Below are 17,063 nucleotides of genomic sequence, written 5' to 3' on the forward strand. Positions count from 1 at the left end.
AAGTAAAAGTGGAATACAGGAGTATTCTACAGAATGGTAATATTTATCTCTTATATTGCTTTGCGTCTCTTGGCAAGGTAATACTGGCCTGTAATACTCTGTTAGTTTGTTCATAACAGCAACCAAGAAAAGGGCAGAGCAAAAAAAGACAGGTGGTGGTCCTGCACCCCCTCGTCAACAAGTTGGTTAAGTAAATAATACCCTCACGGGAATATCGATATCTCTCTATGAGCACACTGTCGCGCTGAGCTAAAGGATCCTGTCTGTCCCGCAATATACGCTGAATTCTGAGGACTCTCCTTATCAATCTTGCACCTTCCGCAATGGGTTGGTCGCGTATACGGACAGGACATGGCTGCGACAGGCTTCCCAAATCCACCTTCGCTTTTATAGCCGTGGTCTCTCATCTTGATTACACGAAGTAATTTACAATTACTACTCTGAAATATGAATTAAATCTGTAATAATCACATACATGTAATAGAATGTTAATAGTTCATTTCCCTTTTTTAGGAAATGACCTGTATGTATCTGTGTGACATCAATAAAAGGATCAAGTGCTGCATTATCTTTAGTTACATTGATAATATTTATTTATGGTGAAACAGTGGTGGAATATCGCTGTTGCTTTCGTATAAATGAAGCGGACATACCTGCGTGGCCGCGATCTAATCCTGTTTACATAAAGTAAACCTGCTCCCGAGCAGGTTTACGCTTACGGCTCTGTTGCTATGACAGCAAGTCCCGGATGAGCTTCGGGGAACCGACTGATCCAGGATCACGCGAAATCGTCAACAATCTAATCCGGCTAACCTACTTAGCGAGGTACGAAGAATGGGCCCCTGGAGTGTATAATGGAAGATGTTAGGCTGAAGTTCCCCATGTAACAACCAGCTTCATTTATTTTTGTAACAATTACTGTTGTCCAGAAGGGGGTGCTGTATAATAATTGCAAGAAACTAAGCTACCAAATTTTTTTGGAACTTTTTTTTCATATTTTATTTTTTCATAAATGAGTGTTCTTTATGTAAATAAGATGCCAGTGATGTTTCTTTAAGCAAAGCAAATTAAAGTAGTTGCAGTCCAAAAAATGAAAAAAATAAACATCCAAATTCAAACTCTCTCTGCTTAAGTATGTCATTAATCTGCACTCTGAAAAGTAATGGTGACATTTCTACTTCTCTGGCATATTCTCAGTAGATCTTTCTCTTTCCTTTACTGTCAGAGACGGAGATAAGGTCACTTTGGAGTAAAGGAAAACAAAGGAACAAAGGAAGCAAAACCCAAGACAATGCACACATGGAACATGTTGTGGAGGTTTTCCATTTAAATAAAGCCTGCAGACGAGCGGTGAGCGGTAGCTAACATTCTTTAATCCAAACACACAAAGAACAGAAAACCAAGCTTGTGGAGAGCCTACATGACCGCGGGGCAGGTCAGCAGAGTCTCACTGAGCCTAGCATGGCTCTCAGTTAAATACCTTCTTCAGGAACAAAAGGCAGTACACAGCTGTTTCACACATTAAGGTTCACACTCCCTTCAAGGTTCAAGGTTCAAGGTTCTTTATTTGTCACATAGTTATACAAGTATAACACACAGTGAAATGTAGCCTGACACGCTCCTCGACATGTGCAAAAATTGGGGGGGGGGGGGGATGTAGAGGAAGAACATTATATATATATATATATACATTGGGTGAATGTGCAGTAGTAGCAGCAAGCAGGTGAATTCTGTACATTAATATGAATAGACATCTGACTATTTTACAGGATAGACAATATAAACATATTTAAAATTAAAGGAATTGAAATGTACATTGTGCCTTGGTTTAGTGTCTGGAAGAGTCCTGTCTCAGTCAATTATAGATGATGTGAGAGGGCGGGTGTGTGTGTTTAGGGCACGGATGGCTTGGGGATAGAAGCTCCTCTTGAGTCTCTCTGTCCTTGCCCGGAAGATGCGGAACCTTCTACCAGATTGCAGAAGTTGGAACAGTTTGTTGCCAGGATGGGACGGGTCCTTCAGTATCTGCGCTGCTCTAGTCCGGCATCTCCTGGTGTAGGTGTCCTGAAGCGGGGGGAGAGCAATCCTGCAGCAGCGTTCTGCTGTACGGATCACTCTCTGGAGAGCTTTTTGGTCCTTCACACAGCTGTTCCCAAACCACGATGTCATGTTCTGTGTGAGGATGCTCTCCACAGCGCCTGTATAGAAAATCCTGAGGATCTTTGGAGAGACCCTGAACTTCCTCAGTTGTCGTAGGTGATACAGGCGCTGCCTAGCCTTTTTGGTCTGGACCTGAATGTGGGCAGCCCATGTCAGGTCTGAGGAGATGTGGACACCAAGATACTTCACACTTCCTTACAACACCTCCACCATTTGTCTTACAGTATGGGTGTCAGACATGTTAAAATCCAGTGGCACCAAGGCATTATACAATAAAATAATGTGATTAATACATAAGTAAAAGAAATTCCTATACAAACACATGCTCAACAAAATAAGACAGGAAATGAGAAAGGTAAACAGGGGTGCTAGTTTCAGTCATTATGCAAATCCAGTGTTATAAGGATGGGGAAAGGATGAGACTAAAGCAGTCACTTGAATGAGTGGCACTGAAAATGTGAAAACCTGCCACTGCATCCACATGAACAGAACTAGCTTTTACACTAAGGGAGGAATAAAGCCAAAGCAACTAGGACCTGAGAACTAAATACATTTTTTTAGGTTGCAAGAAAGTAAAGCAATCTAAAATACAAAATATTCCCACTTATGTTTATTCTGGTCATTTGTGGATAACACCTCCCCCGCTCTGCTGCTGCTCATTAAAAATGAATTAAACAAGCTAAATCATTAAGAGCAAAGTCTTGCTTACCATCACCAACATGGATTCTGTTAAACACTGAACAAGCAATATGAGTTTGCACAAGACAATTGGTACAAATACATACTTTGATATATGGCAGTGGACAGGAAGTGTGCTGTGGCTTTAGTGGAGATAAAACTCTACAACACATTATTTAATATCCTATAAAATTACTCTTATTTACCTCCACCAAAATTAGTAAGACTGCAGTGTCAGTTTGGTTGAGAAGGGGTCTACACATTTGAAAAACTGAGGGAATTCATATGATCTACATTAAAAAATAAATACAAGAAATAACCATAACATTGAAAATGACCACAGCCTGAATGAGGAGGAGACAGGAATAGTGATGGGATTTCCGGCTCTTTTTACAGATCCGGCTCTTTCGGTTCGGCTCACTAAAAAGAGCCGGCTCTTTCGGCTCCGAACCGGCTCTTCAGGTTGTTTTGTTGCTTTAATTAATTTATTATTAACAATAATATAAAATTATGCACAAAAGGAATTACTAACGTAAAAAAAGTGGTTTTATTTATATATGTTTATATATAAATATATGCGGTGGCCCCTAGAGACAAAACACGTACAAACTCCAAAACACATTTCTAGCATGAACTGAACTTCCAAAGCAGAGCTACTAGATCACTTAAATTACACAATTGAAAGCATGTGTGTATTGTTTGTGTATTTATACACAGGCACTCATATATATTCAAATAATTTAAAAAAAAGTTCATTTACCTGTTACTACCACACACCAAATCCGGTCGTTGGTACTTGCTGGCTTGTGTAGCCACAAGATAACAAAGGCTCAACACTGCGCCCAGCATCCTGGAGCACTTCTGTTGTCTTTTGTACGTGTTTTGAGTTTTTATGTGCTTCTGAGTTTTTATATGCTTCTGAGTTTTTACGTGCTTCGGAGTTTGTACGTGTTTTTACGTGTTTTGGAGTTTTTACGTGTTTTGGAGTTTTTACGTGTTTTGGAGTTTGTACATGCTTCAGAGTTCGTACGTGATTTGAAGTTTGTATGTGCTTTGTCTCTAGGGGCCACCGTAAATATACTTTTATTTATTCACTCCACATAAAATGTAATAAATAAATCACATAATACAAAAATCAACTATTCACATTTCAAGTTTTAACTATTTAAATTTTCAGCTTTTTTCTTTTACAAATTTAAAGTGAAAACAACACAAAACACTGCAAACCACAACACAATTAAATATAAATTATAATATGAAAACAAAAAGAACATGCATATTCTCTGTCATATGGACCTGCATGAATAAACTTTCTGAATCCTTTATCATCTGCAACCGAAAATAGTTGTGGATGATTACTATACCTTTCTAATGTTGTTGTCCCTGCCTCTCTTTCTCTCTCTCTGGCTCTGTTCCTGTGCTACTGAGTGTAACTACCGCCCCTCCCCCCCCCCCCCTCTGCCCAGCGTAAAGCACAAGGCTCGCTTGCAGAGTGAAGCAGAAAAAAAGTGCGAGAGAGAGGCTGAGAGAAAGAAAAAAAAAACCACAAAAAAAACCACGTGACGGCTCGCGATAAGGAGCCGGCTCGCGTCATTCACGTCAAAGAACCGGCTCTAAGAGCCATTTCGTTCGCGAACGACCCATCACTAGACAGGAAGTAAACTAGATAGGCATGTGTCTTTGACAAGTACAACAGAGTTTGCCAGTTATAGATGTGACAAAATAAGAAGGAAAACCAGAACAAAACGTGATGATTGAACACAAATTCTTCAACATTTCTCTGTTTCTGTTGCTTCTTTTTTCAGGTAAGGAAACCTTTATTTACAACTAAAACCTTTTTGCTATTTTACTTAATCTCAACAACAAATTTCAAACACACATTTTCAGATATGAAAATTAATTAGCTTTGAAAACCTCTTCCTACTGTAACACTTTATCAGCATCTAACTTACTGAATAGATTATTGTTAAGATTAACAGATGCATGAAGTAGTTTTGAATAATTCACTGTCTTAATGATAGACGTCTGATATTGATAAGTATGTTCAGTTACAATAGTCACCAAACTCTTGTTTTGTCTCAATTATTAGGTGTAATTTCTACATCAATTTTCTTTTACCTACTTTAGCTTTTATGCTGTGATACTTTCTGTTTGCTTTCTGCATTTATTTTTATATTCCTCCTTTGGAGTCTTTGTGGAGCAAATCAGCTGAACTTGTTTTGAACTGGTTGTTAAGAGTAAGCTGAAAGTCTTTATGAGGACATTATGATTCACTAATTAAAGGAAGCTCTCCGTGTATCTAGATGTATTACAAGGTCTGTGTTTTTTTTATATTTGTGCTTCAGTTTGAAGGTAAGGATACATGTAATACGTAAGAGATTTTTTTTCTTCTTTTGAGTTTTACTTTATTTTGAAATCCAAGAGAGCTGTGCTTTTGTTTGACAACCCAAACCAAGTTTTTTGTTAGTTCTTTTGTAATAAGAATGTAAATCGTCTCCGTTCAGACAACTATTGTTTTTTTTTCTGTTATATTCTCAGGAGATCTAAGTGGAGATCTTTCACTCTCCTTCACTGTCAGAGATGGAGATAAAGTCACTTTGCCTTGTGAAAACATGATCAAAAACCATCACAGCTGTGACACTACCACCTGGCTCTTCACTGATTCAAGAGGAAAAGCAGCAGTAGAGCTGGTTAATCTTGGACAAATCAAAGAAACAGTCAAATCAGACAGACTGAGTGTTACAGCAGAATGTTTACTGGTTATAAAGAAGGTCACAGCTGAGGATGTTGGTCGTTACACCTGCAGACAGTTTAGAGGCAATCCAGGGAAACAGCAAGGTCCAGATGCTGTGGTTTATCTGTCTGATGTCATCAGTGAGTATTTACACCACAATATGTTGAAGTTCAAACTGTGTTGTTAGAGCAACATCATAAAACATTACATTTAGTGAAAAGAAATGTATTCATACTTTTTAATTCTTCTTGCGTTTATCTTCACCAGTGACTGAACAGAAGAGCAGGGATCAGGTGACTTTAAACTGCTCTGTGCAGGTACATGGACATTGTGAACACAAAGTGAAGTGGATCCATTACAGTGAAGGTCTGAATAGAGATTACTCAAACATAAAAACATTACAGTCGTCCTGCTCTGCTACTGTGACTTTTGTAAATTCTTTATACAGTCACATATCTAACTCTGACTTTAAGTGTAACGTAACAACAGAAGATGGCAAAGAGCAGCTTTTTACCTTCAGCCCTCATTCATCAGGTAAGAAAGGAGGAGAGATTTTAATGATTATGATAAAATTTTGAAAGTAACTTCACATTATTTGCTTATTTTAACAACTTAAAGTTTTAACTGACAGACAATTTATACAGACAATTTATTAGTGAAAGGGCCACTGAATCTTCTTTTTTCATTTAGGTGAACAAACAAACAAACATAATCACAAGGTCTAAAATCACCTTAAAAGTTGTAAATGCCAGCATTGAATGTAGATGTATGTATTGATGTGTTTCTTTGGCATCAACAGCAATAAAGCAGAGGTACGAGATGCTTTACAAAATGTACAAAATAGTTTAAATAGCAACATTCAAATAACTTGTGTAACACTTTCTATCCTAACTCTTTCATACAACTTTATCACAAACAAATTACAAAAAAAAAAATGATAACAATAATGAAACTTTATCGCAGGAACCAGCTGCTCATCATCTGTTCCACATCCACGTTTTCCATGACCTTAATAAACTCATTGAAGGAAATGCAGCCATCTCCGTTTGTGTCAGCCTCCTGGATGGTCCTATCAGCAATGCTGCCGAGTTCTTCATCTGAAACGTTGACTCCAACAATCATCCGCAAGACCTGCAGGAGCTCATCTCGGGAGATCTTGCCATCTCTGTCCAGGTCATATAGACGGAAAGCAAAAAGCAGCTTGTTTGTTCTGCTGTTCAGGGGCTCTGTAGCTGAGGGGTTCTTGTTCTTCTCGTTGTCTTGGTCGATTGGTCTGAAGTGAGCCAGGGTCCGCACGAAGCCCCGGAAATTTACCTGGTCCTCTCCCTCAGGAAAGAATCCGTTGGTGATTATATCTCCCAGAGGGTTGATGGCCAACTCGGGGATTCTATGGAAATCATCTCGACTGAGGGTGCCGTTTCCCCCTTTATCCAGGCTGGTGAAACGTCTGTACAGGTGAGTGATCTTCCTGTGGGAAAAGCCAGTTTCCTTCTTAATTTCTTCAATGTCCTCAATTTCCTCTTCTCTGAGTAATCTGCTGAGTAATCTGGACACTCTGGATCCCATGGTGAGATGTTAACGGAACTTTACAATTGAGATGATTCGCTAAGGCGTCTTGCGCAAGCTCTCCAAGTGTCTCTATTAAAGTTAGCAAAAAAGCTAACTAACTGAAGGAAACGGTTTCCAGGGCCTAATCCGTGGATCGACTTCCTTCGAGGCGTGGACGTCTATCAGCAGAGAATGTCCCTTAGTCTGTAACACAGTCAAATATATTCTCAAGTAATATTCAAGCATGCCATTCAGCGTGTTAGTACGAGCTCGGGAGCAGCTTGGGAGAACAAGAAAACAGAGACTGCTTCAGGTTGTCTTCCCAAAGTGACTCAACTTTATTCACAAGTACAACAGTTTATATAGAGGGTAAAATTCATGAGACAGCAGATTATCAGTTTAAACCAGTACAGACCAAGATAAGGGAGCGTCTTCCTGCCCTTGGGTGAAGAAGCATCCTTTGTGTAGTGTATCAGTTCAGCTACAATTGTGATTATCTCAGCGACATATTTTCAAGGCACAAAACAAAGAGTTCTTTCATTAGTGAAAACTGAAACAAACCATTTGGCCTTCAACAGGCGTCTAAAAGATTAAGAAACTAATGTAGCTGAGGGAGTGATCTCTGTGGTATTTCAACCTTGTACCAGCCTGTGATTCTCACACATCAATTCTTGGGTCAAAGAGAAAAATAACTAAAACAAAGGGGCCTTATTGAATGACAGAGTTTTCCTGCATAATGTCACTATAAAACAATATCCAGTAAATGCTACCATGGTACTAAAATACCTAACAGTTCCCCTCTTTTATTATTTTTAAAAATAATAACTCAAATAGAAAGGAAAAATCACAAATGTAATAACATAATATAAAAAGCAAATCATAAAATGTAATAGTTCACAACCTAATGTTCAATATACACATCAGGAACATCATTGGTAACATCTGGCACATCCTCAGGATCAATTTGTGCTAATTGCAAATACATTGAAGTAGCTGTACTAGTAGCTATATGGGTTATCATTGAGAATGTGGCTTGCAGAAATGTGAACAGGGTTGCACTTTACAATACGAAATAGTAAATAAAAATCCTAAGGTTAATGCAGTAGATATGATTAATAACCTAAATATATAAAAAAGACAGTTCTTTAGTCGTCTCCTGGCCTGGTCCCAGGTTCGAGAGACACCGTATAAGCGTCGTGTGATGACAATGGGCATTTCATTTTCTCCATTATCAGGATGAAACGAGTCTATCTTTATCAGGTTAGACATTGTGTGGTACTCTAGGCTTTCTGTTCCTGCTGGATGTTCGAGTACCTTGTTGTTGTTCTTTCAGGCGTTGTGTGTTAATCAGTGATTGTGTGTGTGTAGGTGGATTGGATCCGGGCGTTGGCTCGCCTGAGTCGTCATCTACTTGATCCGACGCCTTAGGTGGTTTGGTGGGGCTGGTCTTAACCCTGCTGGCATGAATCCACTGAGGTTGTCCGTCTGTTAGGATGCTGGTTCTCGTCACTGCAAGTACAGTCTGGGGGCTGGAACACGCGGCCTCCCCGAGTGCCCTTGGTTTTAGCGACTTTACCAACACCGCATCTCCTGGTTTCCACGGATGGGTTGGATCTATGGAAGGGAGAGGCTGAGAGAGACAAACTTTCTGATAGTTATTATTCAGTGTTTCTACCAGGTTATGAACATAGTCAGACAATGCAGTGTCTATGTCCCCTTCCAATAGCGGTGCCCCTCTGGAGGCTGACCATGGTGTTGGAAACGGTCTTCCCATGATTATTTCAAATGGAGATAATTTGGTTGCTGCGGATGGAGTCATTCTAATCTCGCAGAGGATTTGAGGAAGTAGTTTGATCCAGGTCATTCCTGTTTCTATCATTGCTTTAGTCAGGCGATTTTTTATGGTCCTATTCATTCTTTCTACAACTCCTGAACTCTGAGGATGGTATGGTACATGATATTTCCAGTCTATTGCTAGAGTTTTAGCACACTTTTGAATTACTTCTGATGTAAATGAAGGTCCTCTATCACTGTTAATTTGGTGAGGTATTCCAAATCTGGGTATTATTTCATTGCACAACTTTTGACAGACTACTTCTGCAGTTTCTTTTGATGTTGGATAAGCTTCTACCCATTTACTAAATTGGTCCACTATTACCAGTAAGTACTTGATGCTTCCTTGTGCTGGCATGTGTGTAAAATCAATTTGTAATGTATGAAATGGGAAATCTGGTTGTGGTAAATGCTGATGTTTTGCTTTTGGTTTTCCTACATTAGTTCGTGCACATGTTAGACAGGTTGCTAATATGCGTTTTACTGCGTGTGATGTTTTCTCGATTACAAATCTTGATTTTATTGCTCCTATTACCCCTCTTTGTCCGACATGACTCACACCGTGAAAATGGCGGACAAGGATTGGCAGTAGTGAAGATGGGAGGGCAATCAAACCCTCAAGGTTTTTGTATAAGCCGTCTCTGTTATCTAAGGTACAATCATTACTTTCCCAGTAAGTGTAATCTAAGGCAGAGGCTTGCTCTTGTATGAATTTTAGGTCAACATTTGTTTCTAAATAGTCTGGGAGCGTGACAAGTGGCAGCTGTAAAGGCAAAGATAATACTTCCTTTCTGGGTGGTTGCTGTGAGGCAGCAGCTGCTTTCGCGGTTACGTCTGCAAGAGCATTTCCCACTGCTTCGTCTGTGTCAGCCGTGCTGTGCCCCTTCGTTTTAACAACTGCAATTGCCGATGGCAGCTGTATAGCCTGCAAAAGTCTTTGAACAAGGTCAGAATTAGCGATCGATTTTCCATCAGCAGATCTAAATCCTCTTTGTCTCCACAATGTGCCAAAGTCATGCACCACACCGAATGCATAACGGCTATCAGTGTAAATTGTTACCCGCTTATCCACATGTAACTCACAGGCGCGTATTAAAGCCATGAGCTCTGCTTTTTGTGCTGAGTGAAATGGTAATGAGTGAGCCTCTAGTATGATGTCAGGCAATGTCACCACCGAATAGCCACAAAGAAATGAGTTGTCATTTGGTTTTGAACAGGACCCGTCCACATAAACAATGACTGAGTCTGGGATTGGTGTCTGCTCTAAGTCTGGGCGTGGTGCTGTGGATTCCTGTATACGTGTCATACAATCATGATCGTCAGGGTCGTCTGAACCATCCTGTCGGTCAGAGGAACACAGCATACGAATGAGTAAGTGTGCTGGCGAATTGGGTGTGCTGCTTGCTTTTATAGTGAGATTTGCTGTTGAAGTCAGTGTAGCTTCATAACCTGAGCGACGTTGTGCGGTCATGTGTTGTGTAGTTATGTTTGCTAGAATGGTCGTGACCTGGTGATTGGTGTGTAGAATAGTGTCATGTGAGAGTGTGAGCTTCTCGCAGTCCCTTATCATGATAGAGCAAGCTGCTACTGCTCTCAGGCAGGCCGGCATCCCCTGAACTACTGCTGGCAGCACCTTTGAGTAGAAGGCTACTGGACGGTAGCCACAGCCATGCTCTTGGGCCAATACACCTGCACAGGTTGTGCCGTTCTCTGTGACGTACAGGTGGAACGGTAAGTGGTAGTCAGGCAGACCCAAACAAGGGGCGGAGGTCAGCGCTCCCTGTAATGCATTGAAAGAGGCAGTCATTTCTGTGGACCACAGTATTCGAGGAGGCTTGTCTTTTTTGCAGCATTCACGCAGAATGTGGTCATGAAAAGAACAGTCTGGTATCCACTGTCTGCAATAGTTCACCATGCCTAGGAAAGACACCATTTCCTTCTGTGTAGTGGGCTTAGGGACAGAGGTCACAGCTTTGACCCTGTCTGTAGTCATGGAACGTTGTCCGTGAGACAGTGTAAATCCCAAATATTGAACAGAAGTCTGACAGTACTGCATTTTCTTTGCTGATGCTTTGTGGCCAGTCTGTTGGAGGTGCTAGAGTAGCATGTGTGTGGCAGTTTGACATAGTTTTTCACTTTCAGCACAGAGGAGGAGATCATCTACATACTGGATCAGAGTACAGCCCTCTGGAGGAATGAAGCCGTCCAGGGTAGCACGTACCACCATTGAGAAAGCCGCAGGGCTGTCTACCATGCCTTGGGGTAAGCGAGTCCATGTGTACTGCTTATCTCTATGTGTAAAAGCAAATATCGGCTGTGTGTCCTCATGCACAGGTACTGAGAAAAAGGCGGAGCACAAATCCACCACAGTAAAATGTGTGGCTGTTGCTGGAATAGATGTCAGTATGCTGGGGACATCTGGGACAAGAGGAGGTAGAGGCATAATGACTGCATTAATTTGCCTTAAGTCTTGTGTGAAACGCCATACGCCAGGTTTGTTAGGCTTTGGCACAGGATTGACAGGAGTGTTATATGGAGATACTGTGGGCTTTATTACTCCAGCTGTCAATAAATCTCCTATGATGATGTCTAAGGCTGCGGCTTTTTCAGTGGAAATGGGATATTGCTTGACATATACCGGCTTGTTGTTTTTCAGCTGAGCATGATAAGGTGTACAGTCAATAAATCCTACATCATTCTCACCTCTTGACCATAATGTCATGTTTTGATATTCAGCTGGCAATGTGACAGCAGAGATAGTACAGTGTATGGGGTAGGTTAGATCTGTGTGTCGACATGGTGCAGTAATGTCATAGCCTATGTCTGAGTTATGTGACAAAACCACTGTTCGGCCTTCACTGGTGTGTGCAGTTATCATTGTTGTTGAACAGTGTGAGAGAAACAAATATGTGGCTTCCAGGCATGGGGCTACCTGGTAACGGTGTTTGCACATGTTTTTGACACAGAGTGTGACGTGGGATACCAGTCAGATGGATATTGAGTTCATTCTCCGCTGAGGCGTCCAGCTGACACAGAGGCTGTTCCTTCTCCATGGTGTCGGTGCATAGGGCAGAGAAAACATAGCTGTTATCAGTATCTGCAAACATTTCACCCTTTGTGTTAAATGAAATACACAAGTTCATTTTTGCCATTAAATCTCTGCCTAATAGATTCACAGGCGAGTTTGGAATAATTATGAATGGATGATATGTAATTTCGTCTGGTTTTGGGCCCCAGCGTGTCTTTAGAGAATGAGTTTTGGGGCATTGCACTAGAGTTCCGTTTATTCCCATGGTGTTGATGCACACAGAGGAAACAGGCCCACTATAGAATTTTCCAGACAGTGAACTTTTAGTGGCTCCACTGTCAACTAAAAAGGAATAAATCTTTTCACCTATTTCTATATCTAACATGGGCAAGCTTTCTGTGTTACGGGACAATTGCAAATGCAGCATCGTGTGTAGTGCTTCACACTGTCCCTCATCTTCACCTGGGCCTCCCTATGGTTGGTCCAGTCTTTCGTTATCATATGGATGGGGATTAAAATGTGGATTATAAGGTTGCTCCCTAAGTGCAAAGGGGCCATTATTTTGATGTGATTCCTGTCTGCGTTGCCAGTTACCTTGTCTGTAAGAGCTCTGCTGACGCCTAGTGGCAGGAGCTGGTCCTGTGTTTTGTGGTTGAGACCTATGTGCTGCTGATTTGCATTCCCTCCTCCAGTGTCCTATTTTTCCACAGTAAAAACATACGTCTCCACTCCTATCTCTCCTTCTGAAATCTCCCTGCTGCGCTTGTTGAGGGGGCGGGGCCCCTGCATACATCATTTTTTCACTTTCCTCTGAGCCTTCAACATCAAAATTCAACATAATCTTAACACTTTTAGCCTTCGTGCTGTTGGGGAAAAGATCTGCACCAGCTTTTGTTTTGACAAGTGTGATAAAGTTCTTTATTTTCATGTCATAGAGATTATCAGTGGCAGTCAGCTTCAATAGTTGTGAACATTCTGGATGAATATTGTTTAAGAATGTTGTTATGAAAATCTGATCATTTCCTCCTTCAGGCATGCATGCCTCATTAGTCCAGCAGTGTGTGAAACGTTTCATAAAAACTAGAATGGATTCATCTGGCTTTTGCTTACACATGGTTACTGCATTTAAATCAATTTTATCTCTAGACATTGTGAGCAGAAATTTCTTTAGATTTTGAAAAAAGGCTGTGATTTTGTCATCGTTTATCCACAAAAACGAGGTGGTGTTGGCTGCTTGGTCATTTTTAGGGTCTAGTTCCTCTACTTCTTCAATAAGCTGAGATTCAGTCACACCTGGAATTCGTTGACATAATATATATCTATAATCAGGCCCACCCAAGTGGTGGTATCTGGTACTTCTCTGTAATGCAGAGACAAAGGCTGTAGGATTTTGTAGAGGATCGGGAAGTTCTTTAATGGTTGCTGCTAACTCTGAAATTTTAGGGGGTTGAATGCAACACATGTCCCCTATTATCATGAACGGAAGGGAGGGGCTGACGTCATTAAATTGTGATCCCTGCTTTTCTTTATAACGGGTGTTTTTGTGGGGGCCCTCTTGAGTTTTTTCCTCTTTTTTCTGCTTTAAGTAGTTCCTTATTAAATTTCTGGTGTTAGTTATTGCTTTTGGCACAGTTAAACCATTTGCTACTCTAGTGTGGCGCTGAACATGATTATCTATGACGGAAACTGCTTGCTGCAGTTCAGCTTCCGTACGTTCAGTTAAAGGATCTTTCATGATTTCCTCACACTCTGCCATTAACTGTTTTGTTTGCTTTTTATGTTCCTGTAACTCTCTTTCTCGTTCAGTGTATTCTCGTTCCTGTCTTTGATCTAGGTTAAACCAGTCATCTTCTTCTGATTTAGGTGTCATTTCAGTGCCTTCCTCACTCTTTTGGGATTCTGCTGTTATATCAGGATATACGCGCTGATGACGTGCAGCCGCCGCAGCAGCTATTAATTCTGTCTTTTCATCATAAGGCGGCGGAGCCGTAGGTTGAACGGATGGGCATATAAGGCTAGTTTTTTCTGCAGTGGATTTACTAGAGCCTACACTGGCTTGATTTAAAGCATTTACGTCTGGCTCGGGTCCTTTTTTCCATAGTGGTAGCATGCGATTGGTCACATCACGACATTCTATCATATATTTTTTACAGGACTTTTTAATCAGCCTACTTTCCTTATCACAAATAGTATTTAACATTTCTACTGACCTGTTTTCTGGCGATAATCGTTCGGGATAGGGCTCCGGAAATACATTAGGATGCATTAAACTTACAGTTCTTAAGTTCGAGACGAAATCAGTCACGTAAGCACTTCCGCATGTTCTGGATACGTAATCATGGAAGTCTTCATTGATTCGCGAGCGTGGGTTAAACGTAACTGGAAGTGGGAGTCGTACTGAGCCGCTATTTGTGATTTTATATTTTATTTTTTTTCGGTTTTACAGTTAATTTTGAGTTTTTATCGGACCCGTCTAAGGTCTTTGAATTATTCTGACCCATGGTCAGTGATTTCCAGAGGGGTTTAGACGCTTTGAAGGATTTAAGTTAGTTTTTATTTTTGCTGTGGCACACCTGAGGTTACTTGATTTTTTTGCTAGCAATTTTATCTTTTTAGTGAGCAACTTCTCACTTTTTAACGAGCAACTTCTCGTTTTATGACCCCAGGCAACTTCCTGTGTCCTTTCTGCTGGTGAGCAACTTCTTAGTTTATGACAGCAGGCAACTTCCTGTGTCCTTTCTGCTTTTATTTACAAAACAACAGGCAACTTCCTGTGTTTCTATGTGGGCCACTAACGAAGGCTCCTCAGCGTATCCCACTTGTTACTATGTGGGCCACTGAAGAAGGCCTCGTCAGCGTATCCCGTTTCTATGTGGATCACTGAGAAAGGCATAACACAGTCTTATAAAATAAAAGACGAGTGCCTACCTTCGTCAGGATCCCACTTCTGACACCAAAATTGAAGGAAACGGTTTCCAGGGCCTAATCCGTGGATCGACTTCCTTCGAGGCGTGGACGTCTATCAGCAGAGAATGTACCTTCACCTATCAGCAGAGAATGTCCCTTAGTCTGTAACACAGTCAAATATCAAATCAAATCAAATCACTTTTTATTGTCACATCACATGTGCAGGCACACTGGCACAGCACATGCAAGTGAAATTCTTGTGTGCGAGCCCCACAAGCAACAGAGATGTGCAAACACAACAACACAAACGAGCAAAATACAAGAATGGCCAACCTGAAACTAATAAATATATGTACAATATATAATAGTGTATGCATTTCTGGATGTGTATACTAAATATTTTCCTACGTGTGTGTGTGTGTGTGTGTGTGTGTGTGTGTGTGTGTGTGTGTGTGTGTGTGTATACACATTTTTACAAATTAAATAGTAAAAAAATAAAATAAAATAATAATAATAATAATAATAATAATAAAATATATAAAATATACAGAGTTGAATATGTGCAAAACAAGTGGCATTTATATACAGTGTGGAGTGCATAATGTTGAAATATATTCTCAAGTAATATTCAAGCATGCCATTCAGCGTGTTAGTACGAGCTCGGGAGCAGCTTGGGAGAACAAGAAAACAGAGACTGCTTTAGATTGTCTTCCCAAAGTGACTCAACTTTATTCACAAGTACAACAGTTTATATAGAGGGTAAAATTCATGAGACAGCAGATTATCAGTTTAAACCAGTACAGACCAAGATAAGGGAGCGTCTTCCTGCCCTTGGGTGAAGAAGCATCCTTTGTGTAGTTTATTAGTTCAGCTACAATTGTGATTATCTCAGCGACATATTTTCAAGGCACAAAACAAAGAGTTCTTTCATTAGTGAAATCTGAAACAAACCATTTGGCCTTCAACAGGCGTCTAAAAGATTAAGAAACTAATGTAGCTGAGGGAGTGATCTCTGTGGTATTTCAACCTTGTACCAGCCTGTGATTCTCACACATCAATTCTTGGGTCAAAGAGAAAAATAACTAAAACAAAGGGGCCTTATTGAATGACAGAGTTTTCCTGCATAATGTCACTATAAAACAATATCCAGTAAATGCTACCATGGTACTAAAATACCTAACACTAACCGAGCTAAAACGGCTGCTATGTTCGGTTAAAAGTAGTGATGTGTCCTGTGTGTCGAAGCTTCGAATCGCGCGTCGGGTAATCGCGGGGGCGTTTTTCTGAAGCGCGAATCGAGGCTTGCGTTGATTACGTATGCAGTGACGTTCGAGGCCTCGCGGGCAGTCCGTACCACGTGACTGATTCGGGAACTGGTTCACCGGTTCGCGCCAGATTCGAAATAAAATGGGCAGCAAAACACAGCTGATTCCCCCATCACATCGTGTTGTGGAATTGGATTACGTACGTGTTACATATGGAACTCCAAAGTGTTCAAAATTAAATAAATAAATAAGTCATGATGAAATAAATAACTATGTGAATAAATAAGACACAGATATGTAATGTGAGAATGATATTGTGAAATAATTGAACACATTTTGAAAAAAAGGTCATTATTGTGAAATATATTGCATTCTGCTATATAAATTTACTTATTATTGTGAAATATTATTTCATGATCATTATTTTTCACAATAACAGAGATTATTCCTGAGGCATTTTATTTATTCCCAGCCGTTTTTAATCCAAAAAGTCCTTTTTTCAAAGTCAGTCTTTATTTCAAAATCCCGTTTTTCCCAATGGCCTATTTATTTCATAATGTGACTTTTCAGCAGAATGACTTTGTCTGTCAATCAGTGTGAGTGGGCTTGACCTTTGCGCCTATTGGCTGATCGTTTACTATCGACTAGTTTTCCTGGATACCTGCTCCGCGGACGGCTGCTACAGGTAGCAAAAACGTGCTAGGTCAAAAGTCACGGAGGATGGCGGACTGGTGTGAACTTCAGTCAATTCTGCTCATTTTAGCAGATCAGATAGAGAGGGATCATTTACCTGTAGATACTGTTTTGAGTCGTTTAGATGATGTTTCTGAAATGCTTGGGATGATAATTGCTCTTCAAGATGTTAGCATCGATGACAGCATTGTTTAAGAATCGAAAGTTTAAGATCGAT

The 17,063-nt window shown here is 40.5% G+C and overlaps 1 pseudogene across 1 annotated transcript; it reads right to left on the reverse strand.

Moving 5' to 3' along the window:
* Positions 1–5,345: 5,345 nt before the first annotated feature.
* On the reverse strand, positions 5,346–16,090 carry LOC147313012 (calcineurin B homologous protein 1 pseudogene; annotated as a pseudogene). The gene is made up of 2 exons (XR_015125129.1): positions 14,910–16,090; positions 5,346–8,750 (listed from the first exon to the last, which is right to left on the reverse strand). The product of XR_015125129.1 is annotated as a calcineurin B homologous protein 1 pseudogene (transcript).
* Between the last annotated feature and the right edge of the window lie 973 nt (positions 16,091–17,063).

The sequence above is a fragment of the Aulonocara sp. 'chitande type north' Nkhata Bay genome, linkage group LG15, assembly GCF_057382095.1.
Source record: "Aulonocara sp. 'chitande type north' Nkhata Bay isolate Kocher_YH1m ecotype deep benthic linkage group LG15, A_spYH_male_GT1.1, whole genome shotgun sequence".
NCBI classification, from domain to species: domain Eukaryota; kingdom Metazoa; phylum Chordata; class Actinopteri; order Cichliformes; family Cichlidae; genus Aulonocara; species Aulonocara sp. 'chitande type north' Nkhata Bay.